A 19,226-nucleotide genomic window follows, 5' to 3' on the forward strand; every position below is an offset into this window, starting at 1 on the left:
GTTGCGTCAGGTGGAGGAAATAGAAGATAAGATAGTGTTGGCAGGAAGTTGGAGTGTCTCAGGGTAGGTTTTTTTCTTGTGTCTGTCTCCTGCTTCTCCTCCTCCTCCTTCTCTTCCTGGCGTACGTGACACATGGCTGCCTTGATGTTACGTGTTGTCAAGTAGGTCTATAATATCTAGATAGTACGAATGATTTATGCAGCACGAATGTGTTAGATAACTGTCCCAATGTAGGTTACGTATTACTTATAGGTAAATATTTGTTTGTGTTTATATTAACTGCTATGGATATTACGTTGATTATTATTACTTATGTAGCTACTCCTGACAGTGGTTTGGAGATGATGAAGGATAAATGGTAGCCTTGCAGTTAGTACATTTATTATAGTTAGGCTTTCAACTCATTGGGGATACATATACTGGGATATGACCGATTTTTGTTCTTTAACTTTACAGCTTGCGTGGTTTACAGGTTGAACATCACAAAGTTATAGCCTAACAATAAGTAAAGGTATAATCAAGACCAACACAGCGGCTTTGTTATGGTGCAAGATCCTCTTCTGGTTATCGGTGACAAAATAGTTTTAGTTACCAAAGACCGGATTCTGAATAAAACTGTAACACGAGAATTAACGAACGCCGCTGTAGGAAAAATGTGTACGTATATATTTTCCTTTTTATGTTATCTATTTTTTTTTGCATGTTTCCCTTAATTTGAAAAAGCTTTATAAACTATCTGCATCCTCATTTGGAGAAATTAAACGAATTGTGTATTAAATGTGCTAAATATGTAATTATTTACCTTATCGGCGCATAAATTTAATGATAGGGACTCGATTTATTCCTGCCGTGCTGTTCATGTGATGGGGTAATGGGTTCCCACTTCACTCCCTCGTCCTTATTCGTGTTATTTTCTTGCAGATCTCTAAGGCGATCAGCTGGTGCCAACAAATGCAGTGCCTGGAGGGTCTCAGCGCCGCTCGGCTCAGGTGGAACATAGGCAACACAAAGGCAACACAGGAGGTGAGTGACCGGGGTAGTAAAACTGATGCTCTAATGTTCATCCAGCGTGGAAAACTGTGGAAACTGTGTAAACGCCCATCTGTTACTTCATATTTAAAAATGAGTGATGGCTTGTACTGACATATATGTGCTACTATGATGTACTGTGTCACTTCCTGGTCATTGTGCTTCATTGTCACCATTCTTCGTTTCTTTTATAGAGACGAGAATTATGTTTTCTCCGTAGATTTTTGCTGGTGTGGACTGTTTGTGTACGTGTGAGGCTGCATAATTATCGACTCAATTAATGATGATGTATATTCTGATAGGTGTGAAATGTTTCGTATTGGAAATGGAATACTGGAAAATTACATTGCCAAGGCCTTGTGTGTGTGTGTGTGTGTGTGTGTGTGTGTGTGTGTGTGTGTGTGTGTGATTCTTTCCTCTCGTAGTCAATAGTCATGTGTATTCAAATGTTCCTGTGTGTGTGTGTGTGTGTGTGTGTGTGTGTGTGTGTGTGTGTGTGTGTGTGTGTGTGTTGCCAAACGTTAGTAGTATTTCTTGTGAATAGCCAAGCCAGCCCAGCCCAGGCCAGCCTAGTCTAGCCCAGCCTAGCCTAGCCCAGCCCAGCCCAGCAAAGCCCAAGCAACCAGCCTTCCGCGCGCTTGGGGGGAGAGAGGTGCCTGTGGAACCTCGCTGTGTTTCGTTTTAGTTTATGTGTTTGAACGTGTTGGGACCTCCATTTGAAGTGTAATGCGGTGTGATGCAGCTTTCCTACCGCGTACCCTGTTGTGTTAATGTCCGTGTGTGTGTGTGTGTGTGTGTGTGTGTGTGTGTGTGTGTGTGTGTGTGTGAGACCGATGCTTTCCCCTATCCGCTTCCTCTCCCGTGCAGTGTTGCAAGTTCTCTCTGCGTATTTGTGTTGCAATCTGCAGGCGTGTCCCAGTTTGCTTCCGCCTGGCATTTTCTTTGCTTTATTTCTCTCTCTTTCTCTCTCTCTCTCTCTCTCTCTCTCTCTCTCTCTCTCTCTCTCTCTCTCTCTCTCTCTCTCTCTCTCTCTCTCTCTCTCTCTCTCTCTCTCTCTCTCCTCTCTCTCTCTCCACCAGATATAGCTGTGTTTCTTTTGTGTTTCCGGCGACGACTCTGGAATAAAATGAGATTTCAGCACGCCCAGTTTCCGTGTGTGTGTGTGTGTGTGTGTGTGTGTGTGTGTGTGTGTGTGTGCGGTTAAGTTTCGTTTCCTTGGTAGGAGAGGGCGGGGGGAATCTCGATTGAACCCCCGTCACTGTGGAGGAAACGATTAATTCCCCGGAAAGTCGCAGTTAAAGGTGCCGCTGTGGAGAAGAGGAGGAGGAGGAGAAGGAGGAGGAGGAGGAGGAGGAGGAGGAGAAGAAGAAGAAGGAAGACGAATAAGAGAGAGGATGTGTGAAGAGAAGGAGAAAGAAGAGAAAGAACAAGAATGTGTCAAGAGAAGAAGGAAGAGAAGGAATGAGAAAGAATGTGTGAAAAGAAGAAGAAAGAAGATGAATAAAAGAAGATGTGTAAAGAGAAGGAGAAGGAAGAGGAGGGATAAGAAGGAGAATGTGTGAAGAGAAGAAGGAAGAGTAGGAACAAGAGGGAGAATGTGTGAAGAGAAGGATAAAGAAGAGGAGAAAAAAAGAGAGAGAATGTGTAAGGAGAAGAATGAAGAGGAGGAACAAGACCAAATATGCGAAAAGAAGAAGAAAGAGGAGAAAAGTTAAATCGTGTGTAAAATACGTGGTACAAGTAACAATTGCGGTAAAGACGCGGTAAGGAAGGGAACGGTATTTCAAGGCGAGTAAAATTAATCATCTTTGCGTGAACGTGCATGGAAGGATGGAATGAAAAGGAATATGTTGCAAATAAAAAATAAATAAATAAAAAAAAGTGGTGTATGTATATGTTTAAATTATGTTCTGTAGATAAAGACATTGACCCGTAGAAAAGATATGATTGTAAAGAAAAGATATGATGATGAGAACAATTATATTTTATGAGTCAGTGATAAGGTAAAGTAAATAAAAAGGAGATATAGAAAGTAAAGAATATAGAAAGAAAAGAAAGGGAATATAGATTGGATAAAGGTTATTTTCAGAGAGAGAGAGAGAGAGAGAGAGAGAGAGAGAGAGAGAGAGAGAGAGAGAGAGAGAGAGAAAGGTCCTTCCTCCGAGACAGGTGATTAAGACCCTGGATCAAAGGCTAGAAACGGCTTATTTATCTGTGTTCCTCTCGACGTGTGTGTGTGTGTGTGTGTGTGTGTGTGTGTGTGTGTGTGTGTGTGTGTGAAGGACAAACAGACAAATAGAAACACAAAAATATGGATATGGGAGTGATAGATTAGTTTAGTGGCAGAGAGAGAGAGAGAGAGAGAGAGAGAGAGAGAGAGAGAGGAGAGAGAGAGAGAGAGAGAGAGTTTACCAGGTGATTAAGTCGACCCGTCACTCACTCGGTCAACTGTTGTTTACGTGCGTTACAAACTGGCGAATATGCAGTTTTTCGTTGCTTTTAATGAAACGAGGCATAAAATTCGTACGATTCATCTCGTCACCAGTGAATTCAGTGTAATATTTCAACCTTTGCATCCATTTTGGTCCAATTTTCCCTCTCCCGCTCGCGTGCGCTGGGAGATGATGACCGTTTCACTAGTAGCTGTTTTCATGTGGCTGCTGAATTACGTTACTGGAAAAAAATAAATGGCATTCGAATAAATATCACGTTGAAAAAAAAAAATGTGCCTGGAAAATATGGTAGTAATTTTGAACTGTGAAAAATTACTCATAGATTATCGGTTTGTTACGGTGTCAGTTTTGTTCAGTTTGGTTTGGTTAGGTTAGGTTAGGTTTGGTTACGTTAGGTTTGGTTACGTTAGGTTTGGTTATGTTAGGTTAGCTTAGGTGAGGTGAGATTAGTTGACATTATTAGGTTGGGATGGGTTAGGTTAATTTAGGTTAAGTTAGTTAAGTTAGGTTCGGTTAAAGTTAGATTATGGTAGATTCGGTTTGGTTAGTTTAACATTAAGTTATGTTAGGGTGGGTTAAATAAGGTGAGATTGTATTAGGTTAGATTAGGTTAGGTAAGGTACGGTTCGGCCAGGCAGTGTTAGGTAAAGTTAGGTTAGGTTAGATTTAGGTTAAGTTAGGTTAGTTCTCCTTTATGATACTTTTCCTCAATTTTTTCCTTGTAGCATCATATATTTTCCATTTTCCTTTGTATTTTACCGACATCCGTTCAATTGATTCGCTGTGCCAGTTGCCATTTGTCTCTGGAAAGGATACAGTGATTGGATAGTCCGGTAGTTCGGTGATTGTTAGGCCGTGATGGAGTGAATAACCTCCCTTGCATAGAGCATGGTAAGGGAGACATATTGGCAGCCCTTGTGTGGGTGATAGGAGGGGATTAGAGAGAGAGAGAGAGAGAGAGAGAGAGAGAGAGAGGAAGAGAGAGAGAGAGAGAGAGAGGGGGGGGGAGAGAAACGAATGGGAAAGGGAACAGAAAGATTGATGATTTTACATTTTTCAGATTCTTTTGCATTTGTATTATCAGTGGTTTCTTTTATCGTAGAGAGAGAGAGAGAGAGAGAGCAGACAGAGAGAGAGAGAGAGGAGAGAGAGAGAGAGAGAGAGAGAGAGAGAGAGAGAGAGACTGGACCTCATTCGTCATTTTTTATGGAATATTTGTTTGCCCTAACCTAAATTTCTCCACGTTCCAATTCTTTCACACTCCGCCATTTCTTCACTCTCCCCTGTCCTTCTTTCACACCCCTTTTCTTTTTTTCACACTTCACCTTACCTTCCTCCTACACACGAATCTTACCCCTCTACACCTCTCCTACCTTTTACACTCGTCTTGTCGCCCTGTTCGTCCTTGTCCAAACTCGCTTCTCGCCTCAAATAAAAGCCTAGTATTTTCTCCTCGCAATCTTGGCTTGCTGGTCGAGGCGCAGAGAAAGATTGGCTGAATGATGACTATGATTATATGAATTAGGAAAGAAGGTAGTGGGGGAGGGTGAGAATGAAGTTATGTTTGCATGTTTGTGCGTGGAAGTCGTGGTGTATTTTTACATAAGATTAGGTGTATTTTGGGGTTTTCGGTGGATTGCTTCGGTGTCATAAGGGTGCTTTTGTGTGTGTGTGTGTGTGTGTGTGTGTGTGTGTGTGTGTGTGTGTGTGCGTGTGTGTGTGTGTGTGTTTGATAATAATAATAGTAGTAAAAGCAAAAGCAAAAATAACAACAATAACGACGACGAGAACAACGATAATAATAATAATAATAATAATAATAATAATAATAATAATAATAATAATAATAATTATAATAATAATAATAATAATAATAATAACAATAATACCAACGAAAGTAATGATAACCATAATAACATGCAATACATTCAAACTATAGTCACCAACTGTAAACACACAAGGAAGGAAAATTTACGAAATAAAGTAAAGTTAAATTAAAGCTAAGTGAAATCTAATGAACTTGTCTTAAGTGTTTGCGCGTGGGTGTGTGGGTAGGCAGGGGTGGGTGGGTGAGAGGATGTGCGTGGGGTGTGTGGGTGGCTGTTTACGTAAGACAGGATATATTCTTGGGTAATGGTGGAAGGAAGCATATGGTTATGGTAATTTTGTGATTTTCTTTTCACCTGTGAATCATGAAATGCTCTAAATTTAACCAAAGAGATGAAGTGAACACTTGCCGGAGGTGAAGCTAATTAAAATGAGCCAGCAGGTATGTATGTATGTACGCATCCACGCCAACTGGCAAATTGACAAGCGAGATATCTGGAAATAAAGAGTCGAATTTGGCTGCAGATTGCCTAAAATATATTCCATGTGTGATTAAGTTCATGTAAACACACTGACAGACACATTTGCTGATAGAACTCTAGAGGCGCTTGATAAACACGCCAGGTGACTATGCAACACCTTGGCAACACCTGTGGTAAGAAGCCAGGACGGAAATAAAATGTGAAAAAAATTGCAGTGATTCAGAGACGCACCCATCCACACTTCCAGCTCCACACCTGAAACATTCACTCTAGCACCTGACTTTTTTTTATATTTTTTTTTATTCATGACTGTTTACGTGCATCACTCATCGGCGTCATCCAGCAGCATCATCAAACACTCACCTCACACTGCCGTTCACATTCCTTTACTTCAAGCACACTAAGGCAGTGGTTTTTACACTTTGTTGCTTAGTGGCGCGCTAAAGGTACAATCTTGGACCTTAACGCCTCACCAACCCTGTAGTTATATGTAGTGTAGGCCTACTAAAAGGTACACATTTAAGAAAACATAGTTCATAGTAGTTGGTGAATCACTGCACCAGGATGAAGTAAGACAGTGAAGTAAGTGGACGTTTACCCTCTCAGCATTATCTCAAGTCCTTCGTGTTCGGCATCTCATCTTCACCCCTCGTCCACCTTAAACACGCTAAGACGATGCAAGACAGTGAACCTTTTCCCTCTCATCGTTACATCACGTCAACCCAAAACTCATGTCCATCGTGCCATTCACCTCATATTCATCACTCATCTTCTATCTCAGGTACGCTCAGGTGATGCAAGATGGCGTCAGTTTTTTCCCTACCTGTGTTTTATGATGACAGCTTAAAAAATTAGTGTCCTTTGTTTCCTTCTCATCACCTCATGTATGTTCATCACTCATTTTCCTCCGTCTCAAGTTTACGCTAAGATAATGCAAGGCAGCTCCAGGTTTTCCCTTCTCAGAGATTTACGTCATGGCAACTCAAAAATCATGTCTGTCGCGTCCTCCCCGTCTAGTCATCAATAGTTGCGAGGAGAAGAGGAGGCGCGGAAGGCGGTGGCAATAGAGGCGAAAAGGCTGTTGAATGGGATGTTCGGTGACCCTTCCTGACCCTTCTATTGTGCTGGGGTGGAGAGGGAAGCAGTAAGGTGGAAGAGTCGAGGGAAGGTTGTCGACTGCAGAGGGAGAAAGAGAAGGAGGAGGAAAAGAAAGAGGAGAAAAATAGGAGAAGAGGAAACTCCCGGCTACATTTTCATAATATTTTCGTTTATATTTCATTAATTACACCGAAAGCTGTACCATTACGTGAAAATACTTTATTCTTAGCACGAATATGCACTGCTCAAAATACATCGTCGCAAAAATATAAATGCATTTTTTTTATTTTTATTTACGAGGAAAGAGAACACCAAATATTTTTCTTTCTCGTGCCCACTCTTTGGAAACTCCCTTTGTTTTCCCCTCACGGCACTGCAGCATATGCTAAAGGACAGAGGGAGACGGGGAGTAAGTGGATCTGTTGAGGGCGAAAGAGGGGAGGAGAGGGAGGAAATCTAAGGGGGAAGACAGATAGGGATGGGAGTAAGAGGGTCGATTGAGGGTGAAAGTTCAGGGAGAGGAAGGGGAAATGTAGGGGAAAAGACAGATTGGAATGGGGGCTGGTGAGTGGGTCTGTTGTGGGTGAGAACTGGGGAGGAAAGGCACTTGTGGTTAGAAATAGTAGTTGTAAGGAAATGGAGGGTGAAGAAAGGAAGAATGGTGAGGGAGAAAGGGAGCTTATGAAAGGAAAGAGTAATTCGGGGAAAGTAGGCAATATGAAAAAGGGGAATGAAAGGAAAGGGAGGTATGGAAAAGAAGAGTTTAGGAAAATTTAGGATGAAAGAAAGGAGAATAAAGAGGGGAAAAGGGGCATATGAGAAGTACCTAAGAAAAACAAAAAGAATGAAGAAAGGGAAAATAAAAAAAAATGAAAAATGGAAGCACATAACAGGGGAGAGAGAGTCTAGCGAAAATCGAAGATACAAAAAAAAAAAGGGAGAAAGAGAAGAGGTTCATTAACTAGAGAATGAGAGAGGAAGAGAGGAGGAGCGAGGCAAAGAGTAGACATGCATCGACCCGCCATGAGGAGGGGAGAGCAAAAGGAGAGTAGAAGGGAGGAAAAATGCGATATAGATGCCAGGCGGACTAACTATAGAGAGAGAAAGAGGGTGGATGAGACACGGCCAAAAGCAGAGAGGAGGGGAAGAAAGGGTGAGAGAGAGCCTGGGATAGCGAGACTTGTGGGTAGAATGACGTCATTGCGTGCGTGTGTGTGTGTGTGTGTGTGTGTGTGTGTGTGTGTGTGTGTGTGTGTGTGTGTGTGTGTGTGTGTGTGTGTGTGTGTGTGTGTGTGTGTGTGTGTGCGTGCGTGTGTGTGTGCGTCTGTGTGTGCATCATGAGAGAAATCAAACGCACAGATACACATAACAAAACTACACTGTAAATAACGGTTCAGAAAAATGGCCTTACTTTACGAAGGCAGGGGAAGTGGGGTTCCCGTGCCCTGCTTGCATGATTCAACACTTTAGTCTCTTTTACGCTCAGCCCTTCCTAAACCAGTATCGTGCAGCAGTCCGTGTGTGTGTGTGTGTGTGTGTGTGTGTGTGTGTGTGTGTGTGTGTGTGTGTGTGTGTGTGTGTGTGTGTGTGTGTGTGTGTGTGTGTGTGTGTGTAGGTGTGCGGGTGCTTGTGAAGTTTTGAAATATTCCTCATGACTACATATTTTTAATCCGTTTTGTGGCGACGCGTTAAGCCTAAGCTCGTCCTTGCGATGCCTTTGGAATTCCTAACGTGCGCAGTTTCATAGAGAGAGAGAGAGAGAGAGAGAGAGAGAGAGAGAGAGAGAGAGAGAGAGAGAGAGAGAGCACATATGTAGCAAACGAACTGCTTACAAATCAGTCGGAAGGGCAGAAGGAAATCCATAAAGGAAAACAGCAGGAGATCAGCGGAGGAAGCGGAAGACGTCAGTAAAAGGACGAGGAGTAAAAATATCAAAGGAGACGTAGGTGGGCGAACTCCAGGATGTGAGAAGGAAACAGTAGACGTTACAAGTAGATAAGACCCAGGAAATATTGGCAGGAACACGTTATAAAGGAGATTCTTGATACACGTGTGGCGGTGAGAGAGAGAGAGAGAGAGAGAGAGAGAGAGAGAGAGAGAGAGAGAGAGAGAGAGAGAGAGAGAGAGAGAGAGAGAGGTGGGAAAAAACGAAAAAAAAGCGAAGGGAAAAGGAGAAAAATAAACAGAAGAAAAACCGTGGAGGTGAGGGGGGAGAGACTAGGAAAGACAAAGCAGAACAAAAATAAGTATAGAAAGAAAAATAACAAAAAAAACGAGTAATTAAAAGGTGAATGAGACATAATTGGAACAGATGAGAGAGAGAGAGAGAGAGAGAGAGAGAGAGAGAGAGAGAGAGAGAGAGAGAGAGAGAGAGAGAAAGGTCTTGCTCAATAGTTTAAATGCGCAGGTGACACGATATACCACAGCTTGGAGGAACACTTGTACACTTGCTTTGAACTTAATAATTTTAACCACCCAGGTGTTATTACGTCACGACTGATTTCTTCATCTGAGAAAGTATTAATAATCCCGAGGCATCGTCAGCGAGGAAATTTGCGACTGAAAATCAAGACTTTATGTATTTTCTATTTCTTCCTTCACATTTATGCTTTTCTTCTTGTCTGTTTTTACTCTTCAGTGAAAATCCTTATTGCTGATAATTAATTCCAGTGTCTATTTTGTCACCAGTCTATATTCTCACAACCTGTAATTGATCTCAGGAAGAAATTGGCTTACAAATAGAATGATAGATGACTAGAATAGACTTACGAAGCAATCACGTTTTTAGAGCCGAGTCTGTAGAGAGCTTTAAAAAGAGGATTCGATAAATTTATGAATGGGGATGACTGGTAGGTTTAGCACAGAGAGTCAGTAGGGAGCTATAAAAGAAGATTGGGTAGATTTTATGGATAGGGATGATAGCATGGTGTAGATATTTATGTTTTATATAAGTACTGCAACGTGTAGGACGGCTGGCTTCTTGTAGCTTCCCTATGATCTTTTGTTGTCTCTCCTCACTGGTAAATTATTTCAGTATGTATCTATTCTTCAGCCTCTGGTAAATAACTCACTATTCCATGGCGTCTTAAAGTTTTGATTCTACTCGATGAAAGACGCTGCTTGAATTATGGAAGATGGTGGAATTCTAACAAGGTCTCTTCATGGGACTCTCCTATCAGGAATCTCCGTCACCTCACACTGAACGTCCTCGAACTCCGCCTTAACTTTAGGGAAATGCTGACTGGTTCTCTCTCTCTCTCTCTCTCTCTCTCTCTCTCTCTCTCTCTCTCTCTCTCTCTCTCTCTCTCTCTCTCTCTCTCTCTCTCTCTCTCTCTCTCTCTCTCTCTCTACCAGTACGAATGCATAATGAAGGAAGGACCCCCGCTCTCTCTCTCTCTCTCTCTCTCTCTCTCTCTCTCTCTCTCTCTCTCTCTCTCTCTCTCTCTCTCTCTCTCTCTCTCTCTCTCTCTCTCTCTCTCTCTCTCTCTCTCTCTCTCTCTCTCTCTCTCTCTCTCTCTCTCTCTCTCTCTCTCTCTCTCTCTCTCTCTCTCTCTCTCTCTCTCTCTCTCTCTCTCTCTCTCTCTCTCTCTCTCTGTTCGTCAGGAAAGATTGTGTGAAACTAGAAGCCGTCCAGCATTACGTGGAGCAGCGACCCTAATCCCAATCTGCGAGGAGAGGTTTGGAGAATTAGTGGCTGGAATTAGTAGCATTATTCCTTCTCCCTCCAGAAAAAAGCGCCGCCTTGGAAGCAAACTTATTAAAACTTGCGAAAATATTCAAAACTTCGCAGGACGGGGGACGGAGGCGAGACCAGAGAGAGAGAGAGAGAGAGAGAGAGAGAGAGAGAGAGAGAGAGAGAGAGAGAGAGGACAATGCACCGTTCTCCTGGCTGAATAGAATAGAGAAAAGGAGCAACACGCAGAGGAAGATTGAAATTAAAGAGCTCAAGGATAACAAGGGCTTAGGTGTGGGAAAAGAGAATAGGGAGGATTTGGAGAGGAAGAGAATGGAGAGAATCAAGAGAATCGCACAGAGAGAGTGGGAAAGAAATTAAGAAAAGAAAAAAGCATCCAAAAATCACTAATATGGTAATGAAGAGAGAGAGAGAGAGAGAGAGAGAGAGAGAGAGAGAGAGAGAGAGAGAGAGAGAGAGAGAGAGAGAGGTAATGGATGATATCTGTTATACAAAAGGAAGAGTTTGAGTACTTATTAAGGACATAACACATTAAATAATATATAATGTACAGAAATAAGACAAAAAAAAATAAGTCTGGTAAAAGTAAAGTCTTGAAAATGGATAAGGAAATGAATAATTGCGAATTGGAGGGTAAATAAAGATGGAAAGAAACGGAAAGAAGACTGAGAACTAATGTGTAAAGAACAGGGGAAGTGACAGCATCTTTTTGCATAACAAGAAATGAGATTGGAAGTTTCAATTAATATTATGGAAAGAGAGAGAGAGAGAGAGAGAGAGAGAGAGAGAGAGAGAGAGAGAGAGAGAGAGAGAGAGAGAGAGAGAGAGAGAGAGAGAGAGAGAGTCATCCATCACTAGATACTTTCGCCCTCTATATTTTTCTGTCACGTTTCTTCTTCTATTCCCCCCCCCTCTCTCTCTCTCTCTCTCTCTCTCTCTCTCTCTCTCTCTCTCTCTCTCTCTCTCTCTCTCTCTCTCTCTCTCTCTCTCTCTCTCTCTTTCATATACTACTGACTTTCTACTTCCTTCTTTTTTTCATAGTAAATTCCTGTACTGAATGGATGATAAACCGTAATATATTTTACACTATCAGATAAACTTACAAAAACAGTCAATGCATTACAGTCACCTTAAGTAAAGATCTAATAAGTGATGTAATAAGCAGTACCTGACAACTACCTCCCCCTATTGTATCCCTTAGTTCTTTACCGCTGTGTGGTTCTCAATATAAACTACTTCATTAGTCCATTAGTTTCAAGTATAGATATGCCATTCAGTGGAGTTCGTGACGTGTTATCAAGAGCCAAGCCAGCCGTGTACGTACATCATGCATATTAAGAGTTTACGCCGCGGGATTTGTGATGGAGTGAAATGGGAAAGTTAGGAGGAATCAGTGTCTATTTCAATATTGCTGAATGGAAACACAGGGAAATAAATTGAAGAAGCGTAGATGTGCGTTACGTATTTCAACTTTGTGGGTTAGGAAGAAGTTGCTGCGTATTTGAATATGAAAACATTGATTCATATTAGTCCGTATTCATCACCAACACACACACACACACACACACACACACACACACACACACACACACACACACACACACACACACACACACCCGGAAATGCTGCTTTTAAGGATTATAATGGTAAGCTTGCATTAACATACGTAAGGGCATGATTCTCTCTCTCTCTCTCTCTCTCTCTCTCTCTCTCTCTCTCTCTCTCTCTCTCTCTCTCTCTCTCTCTCTCTCTCTCTCTCTCTCTCTCTCTCTCTCTCTCTCTCTCTTATATATGATAAATAGAAGTAAACTAAGACAAAATTATAGAAGGATAGATACGGAACGGAAGGATTGAACGGGAAGGAAAAGGAAGAATAAAGACGAAGGAAAGGATTGTGGGGGAAGAGGAGCGAGTGTTAAGGATGAAGGATGGTGATTGGCTGCCACCTGAAGGATATATGTATCAACGGAGGCAGGAGGAAGGAGAACTGGAGGAAATGGTAGGAAGAGAAGTGAGGAAGGAAGGGAAAGTGGAGCAGAGGTGAGGAAATAAAAGAAAAAAAAAACATTGCAAGGAGAGAAACTGATGCGGAACTAACGAACATGGAGAGAGAGAGAGAGAGAGAGAGAGAGAGAGAGAGAGAGAGAGAGAGAGAGAGAGAGAGAGAGAGAGAGAGAGAGAGAGAGAGAGAGAGAATAATGGAGAAAGAAACAAGACAATAAGACGGGGATGAGGGGAATGACACGGGAATGCGGAAGGAAGTCAGGGAGAAGCCAAGGGGCGGCACAAGACTTGACACGGGCCAGTCAATATGAGCATGACGAGCGGGAGGGAGCGGCAAATATTGGTTTAAGTGACCCACGGAAGGACAATATCTGAGGATGTTGGTGAGAAGGTGACTGGTCGGGAACATCTGGGAACTGGAGAGGAAAAGTGGCTTGCGTTTCTTAGTATTTCAGAGACAATAGATGGTGAGAGGAGGTGAAAGGGTGTAACTGAAAATTTTGAACAGTGTCTGTAGTAATAAGGATGGATATTGTTGGAAAAAAATGTATTCTCGGGCATTACATAGAATATGACGCCACAGATGACAGGCACAAATGTGTAAGTACACATCTTATTTAATATATAATGAAAAGTATCAGTGAAAACTTTAAAATTGAGGCATCGCATAAAATTGATCTATTTAAGTTATGGATGAATATTATTGATAAAATGATTACTTTGTCATTTGAAAGAACTGAAATATTGTATTTTGTTGGAAAGATGAATTGCGAACCAGATTAAAATACATTAAATTTTTTTTATATTAGCTTTGATAATTATAATCTGTGAAACATTGTATTACGTGTAAATGAGATGAGTTGGTGGTTTATATATATATATATATATATATATATATATATATATATATATATATATATATATATATATATATATATATATATATATATATATATATATATATATATATATATATATATATATATATATATATATATATATATATATATATATATATATATATATACTCGTACACACACACACACACACACACACACACACACACACACACACACACACACACACACACACACACACACACACACACACACACACACACACACACACACACACACACACACACACACACACACACACACACACATACACAGTGGGTTGCACTGTGTAACGTCGCTCGGTTTACAAAACCTCGGTACATTCTGGGAAGACCAACCACTTGCAGTCTGGATCACTCCTGCCAGGGTGTGTCAACAAGTTTTTTGTTTCTTTTTAGAGAATGGCGTCAGTTCCTGCCTCAGTTCGTAAGGTCATTGCCTCCCACAGTGCACACTGAACGGTGCACGTACAGCATATTAACTAACCTTGATATAGAACTATCATTATATTTTTCCTTCGTGTATAGGGAAGCTGAATCACAGTACAGCAGCATCTGAGGAGTCTTGTTAATTCTTAGGATGGAAGCAAGATTCTTATTTTCTATATTTACGTATAGAGAGTGAGCCAAGGCACCGCCACATCTAAAGCTTTAAACATTGCTATTCTATTTTCCTCATTCACTTGAGTATGGAACCGGGATTTTTATTGTTCCCTCCTTACGTAAAAAGCTTGCATCACCAAGGCACCGCAGCAACTAAAGGCCTTTAAAAATAGCTATTCCTTCTTTCATTCGTCTGAGTACTGAAGGAGAACTAATTTTCGTTCCCCTCCATACATAAAGTGAATCAAGGCAGCGCGTACACCCCGTGAACATAAATCTTTTTTTCCTTACGAGATCCATCAGTACGGAACGAGGGCCTTTTTCCCTCCCTCGTGTATATGGAAAGTGAATCAAGGTAGGACAAAGTATAGAGCACAGTAAATGTTTGTAATCTTTCCTTTATTAACTCACATAACTAAGAAACGATGACTGTTTATATATATGGTTCCTTCCTCGTGTAGAGAGAGAGAGAGAGAGAGAGAGAGAGAGAGAGAGAGAGAGAGAGAGAGAGAGAGAGAGAGAGAGAGAGAGAGATAATATCAATGCGTTCTGTGACTAAAGCTCGTTAACCTAACAATGCTTTCCCTTATTACTTCAACGCTGTGTGATTCGAGGGCCCATCTTTCCTTCCTCGTGTACTGGGAAACTGATTTAAAGCGAGGAAGAGTCCAAACCCACGTAAACATATAAAGTTACTCGCCCCCTCTCTCTCCCTCTCTCGTACGCTTGGCCACTGAACTCTATTACTATTCTTGCTTCTCTCTAATCTAAGTGTGCCGAGGAAGTATAAAGTCAGTTTCTTCCCCTTGACATTTTCTTAATTCTCCTCCCCAAGTAATCCTGTTTTCCGCCTTCCCTTTTTGTAAGCTTAAAGCAGAGCGGGTGATACTGCTTTGAGGAGGAAAGAAAGAATAGGTGAGAGAAAATTCTTATTCTCTTTTTCGCTCTTACAGCCCAAAATTCTCATTTTTTCGTTCTTTCAACTCAAAATTCTTACTCTTTCGTTCTTAAGTCAGGTTACGGCCGCAGTTTTCATGTCAAAGACCGCTATTGTGAGTCCCTTAAAGGTGGACGTGAAAAGAGCAGATAAGGGAAGGGTTGAGGGGAGTAATGGAGGGGAGGAGAAAGGAGTGGAAGGTGGGGTGGAGGACGTAAAGTTGAAGGGGAAGGGGAAGTAGGGGAGGGAATGGAATGTTGCGTGAGGGGAGGAAGGAGGAAGTAAGGAAGGAAGGGGGATGAGGTTTGGAAGGGGAGGAAGGGAAGGTCATGAGGTACGAAGAGGGGGAAAGAGGGGAATGGGAGATAAGAGAAACTAATGATGGTTCCTTTTCCTTCCCAGCAAGGGAGAAAAATGAATATTTCGTGTATCGCTTTTCACGTCCTGCCATATTCTCTCTCTCTCTCTCTCTCTCTCTCTCTCTCTCTCTCTCTCTCTCTCTCTCTCTCTCTCTCTCTCTCTCTCTCTAAGTGTGTAATACTGCTATTATACATTTATTTTTTTGAATCCTGCAATTTTCCTTTTCCTTCAAGAAATGTCCAGGTTATCCATTGTCCTTTTCTTCTCATTCCCCTCCAACTGCCTTGTCCTCGTCTTTTTTTCAACTTTTTCTTTCTTTTCAGACCTTTCAGCTATTCATCCTTTTTCTTTTTTTCCACCTTTGGATTTTCTGTCCTTTCTTCCGATTCCTCCGGTCTATTGTCGTAATTTTTCTTATATATTAAGTTTTGTATGAGCGTTAATTAAGCGATTGGGTACGGATTCTTATTATTTTTTCTTCCTTTTCGTTGATAAGTGCAGTCTCTCTTTCTCTTTTTACTTATTCCCTTCTGTCCATTCTCTCCTCTCGTCTCCATTTTTATCACTCAAACCCTTTACTCACTACTACATCAACTCCACAACGAGTAAGAGTACGTTTGCATTCCCCTTTGTTCTCTCCTCGTGCTTGTCTCCGTCTCGCGAGCCTTTGAAAAGAGAGCGAAGGAGGTACTTATTACAATTCTCGTCTCGGTGTTGTTTTCTCTTCCTTTGCCTTGAGTCTGGCGGGAGGTGGCTGTCTGTCTCCCTCTTTTGTGTGTGTGTGTGTGTGTGTGTGTGTGTGTTTTACGATGTGTTCTTTTCTATTTGTTTTTATGTTGGTAATGTGATAGTAGAAGTGTTTTCGTGCATTTGTTTTTATTGCCTTTCTCTCTTTCTTTTTTCGTCTTTCGCGTGCTATCATTGCTCGTGAGGGAAATTGGATTATTTATTTTTTTTTTCTTTCTGGAATTGCTTGTTGTTGTAACTTTATTTTATCTTTCACTTCATAGGAGTTGTTGTTGTTGTTATTGTTGTTGTTGTTGTTGTTGTTGTTGTTGTTGTTGTTGTTGTTGTTGTTGTTGTTGTTATTAGTTGTACTGTTGTATTGTAGTAGTACAGTAGAAGTAAAAGTATTATTATTAGCAATAGTAATATAACTGTAGTAGTAGCAGCAGTAGTAGTTGTTGTTGTAGTGGTAGTAGTTGTTGTAGAAGTAGTAGTAGTAGTAGTAGTGGTAGTAGTAGTAGTAGTAGTAGTAGTAGTAGTAGTAGTAGTAGTAGTCGTAGCAGGAATAATAGTAATTGCAGTAATATATTCATTTGTGTATTTATTAATTCATTTCGTAATTTCTTTTCGATATGCATGAAAGTAAATGAAGCAACAGGGAACACGTTCATTTCATATTTATAGTTTCGTCATTCCAAACAGCAAGTGGCGAGAAACATGCAATGGACGAAGTTTTCAAATATATTTTTTCTGTTCAAACGCTTTTAGAATCATTCCGCTGTGTTGTTAATTTCTTGGTGAATTTTATTTACCTATTTTTCCGTGCACAAAAATAACAACATAACAGTATTTTGTTTTTTTCTCGAATCACAAAGTATCCAGTTGTTTTGTAGTCGTGGCGCTCACAATATACAAAACATTTATGTAGCGGACAGAATTTTACGAACACACTGTAGCATTCTGGTTTATTTTTTCCCTACACAAGAATAACATCAGGTCTGTTATCTCATAATAGCTAAATATTAAGTTGCTTTTAATTAAAACACTGTATATCCTTTTATGTAGCAAACTCAACCTTGGTGAATTTTACAATCTTAGTGTACAGCTAAACGTATTTAAGTCATTGCTGTGTGCATTCTTAACAGTGAATCTTACGTTGCTGTGCGGATTCTTAACCCTTCAATTATTAGCTGCCAAGACACGTAGATAATAAATTTTTTAAACTGTGTCCTATATTACCATGTGCATTCATAACAGTAAATCTTATATTGTTGTGCATATTCTTAATCCTTCAGATATTGACTGCCGTAACACCTAAGCAGTAAATTCTCTGGTTTCGATCCTATATTGCTGTGTGCATTCTTGGCAGTAAGTCTTATATTGTTGTGCGCATTTTAAAACCTTCAGTTATGGGCTGCCATAAAAAAAATCACGGTGGATCTTATATTACCATGTGCATTCTTAACAGTAAATCTTATGTTGTTGTATGCATTCTCAGGCTTTCGGTTATTGGCTGGCATAACACGCAGCCAGTAAATTCTTAAAGTTGGATCCTATATCATCGTGTGCATTCTTAGCAGCAAATCTTATGTTGCTGTGCGTAGTATTCTTAACCCTTCAGTTATTGGCTGCCGGAACAACGTAGGCAATAAAATACTTGCATAAAGCTGAGTGATGCGTACGAATTGTCTTGCTTATTGCATTTCCAAGTCTTACGTTTCCTCGCGATTCTTTGCAGCTCCGGGAAGCGTGTGAACTTCGTCGTCCCGTTCAGCTTTACTCCAGCGGGGAGGTAAGAAAAATACCCGTTTCTTTATGTATTTTCGAGATGTACAGGTGACGACAAGGAACAGGTGAGAGAGAGAGAGAGAGAGAGAGAGAGAGAGAGAGAGAGAGAGAGAGAGAGAGAGAGAGAGAGAGAGAGTGTGTATATATAAATAAGTCAATGAGTGGGAAGTGGGACCCTTCAGGAAATATGTCCAACTTGTTTCGCCAAATTAAGACATTCTCGAAACAGAGCGCTGAATCTTTTAGTCTTTCTGATATTTATTTATTTATTTATTTATTAATTTTATGTATGTATTTATTTATTTATTTATTTATTTATTTTTTTTGTAATATTCAAGCCTTTAGATATTTTAAGGTTTCAGATGTTTTCTTATATTAATCTTCGCTTCCTTCCACTCTCAGTGTGCATGTACATATTTTGTATTGAATGGAGGTTTTACTTTAGTATTTATATTCGTCACTGCATAAGTGAGGGATCTCATTCCAAGTCAGTTTATGTGGATGCCAAAAAAAAAAAAAAAAAAAAAAACACTAACTATCTTCCAGACTTTCGGTTGCTTCCGGATTACCCACCTCGTCCTTGCTCTGTCCTCTGCTTCTTTTGTTACACCATTACCCTTACGCCTTCCTAGAATCTCTCACTTAGACTAAACTCATCACACACTCGTCTTCCTTGAATCTTTTGCTTGGGTTAATGTACGAGTATCTCATCGTAGTCATGTGAGGACTAACACGCCTTGCTTTTCCCTCCCTGCTCATGATGTTTATCTTGATGCGAAACCACCATTTCTGCCTTTCTTCTTACTTCAAACTTAAAATAATGAAGTTTACCATGAAAGCACATTGGTCTGGTGCTGTTTGTTCTTGCTTTTTGTTTTTGCGTCCTTTTGAAAGTCACTGCCATGGGAATAAACATCGAAAATCGCTAAGCCATTATGTGCCGTGCGAAAAGCGGCACCTTTGGACACACAACTCCCGGGTCACAAAGAACACGAGGCTGCCACCGCTTACCACTCGGGCCACGCGCATGAAATCAATAAGCTGCCGCTGTACACTAACATAAAGGCTCACTGGCTAAACGCTTGTCCTCAACTCCATTATCTTTTCTCCTGTATGAAATTCGAAGTAACCACAACTTACATGAAAGAGTTAAAGCAGTATCAGGGCCCGGGCTTTAATGTCGCCGCCCTGAGACTTCCCTTTTGATGCCCTTGGCCTAAAAGGAACCACAGCCGCCTCTGATGTGTCCAGGGCAACCAAAGAGGAAGTGGGGAGGAAACGCGTCTAAGAGAAGGAAAGGAGAAAGCAATATTTGGGAGATGTTTGAGGT

General features: G+C 40.9%; 1 long non-coding RNA gene across 1 annotated transcript in view; it reads left to right on the plus strand.

The window, feature by feature from the left end:
• Nucleotides 1–389: 389 nt before the first annotated feature.
• LOC135107928 (uncharacterized) overlaps nucleotides 390–19,226 on the plus strand; it is a 39,208-nt gene continuing 20,371 nt past the window's right edge. Inside the window, exons 1-3 of the long non-coding RNA XR_010272053.1 lie at nucleotides 390–657; nucleotides 922–1,023; nucleotides 17,847–17,900. This is a non-coding gene — a long non-coding RNA (uncharacterized LOC135107928). The remainder of the gene's footprint in view (nucleotides 658–921; nucleotides 1,024–17,846; nucleotides 17,901–19,226) is intronic.

This window comes from Scylla paramamosain, chromosome 16 (assembly GCF_035594125.1).
Source record: "Scylla paramamosain isolate STU-SP2022 chromosome 16, ASM3559412v1, whole genome shotgun sequence".
Classification (NCBI taxonomy): domain Eukaryota; kingdom Metazoa; phylum Arthropoda; class Malacostraca; order Decapoda; family Portunidae; genus Scylla; species Scylla paramamosain.